Source organism: Cyprinodon variegatus, unplaced genomic scaffold (genome assembly GCF_000732505.1).
Source record: "Cyprinodon variegatus isolate N-32 unplaced genomic scaffold, C_variegatus-1.0 Scaffold2518, whole genome shotgun sequence".
Lineage (NCBI taxonomy): Eukaryota > Metazoa > Chordata > Actinopteri > Cyprinodontiformes > Cyprinodontidae > Cyprinodon > Cyprinodon variegatus.
The window spans coordinates 12,839-13,275 of NW_015152971.1; positions in this window are offsets into that span (position 1 = coordinate 12,839).

Below are 437 nucleotides of genomic sequence, written 5' to 3' on the forward strand. Positions count from 1 at the left end.
CGCTGAGATGGAAACCAGCAAAGGATTTTGTGGTGAAAGCATCTGTCCTTTCCCTATCAGCGGGGAGCCCAGCGGTGTGAATGACTAATCAATTACTGCCGTCTGTCCGTTCGGATGCTTTCTGAGTCTTAACTTGTTCTGTCCATCGATATTCCCGCTGTGTGCTCTCTATCTCCAACACTCTCCCACGCCGCTGGAACAAGATAGCAAAATGTCAAATGATAAAAAAAATACATTGAAAAAACAACAATCCAGAAATAAGTAAAAATCTCTTAAATTAAGTGTATCTACCCTTAATTTGAGCAGGTAAATGAGATAGTTTTCCAATGGAATGAGTATTTTTACTCTTAAAATAAGATAATCAGATAATATGCACTTGAAATAAAACAATGCAACTGTGTTTTCTTATTTACACTGCAAAAACGTTCTGAAAATTA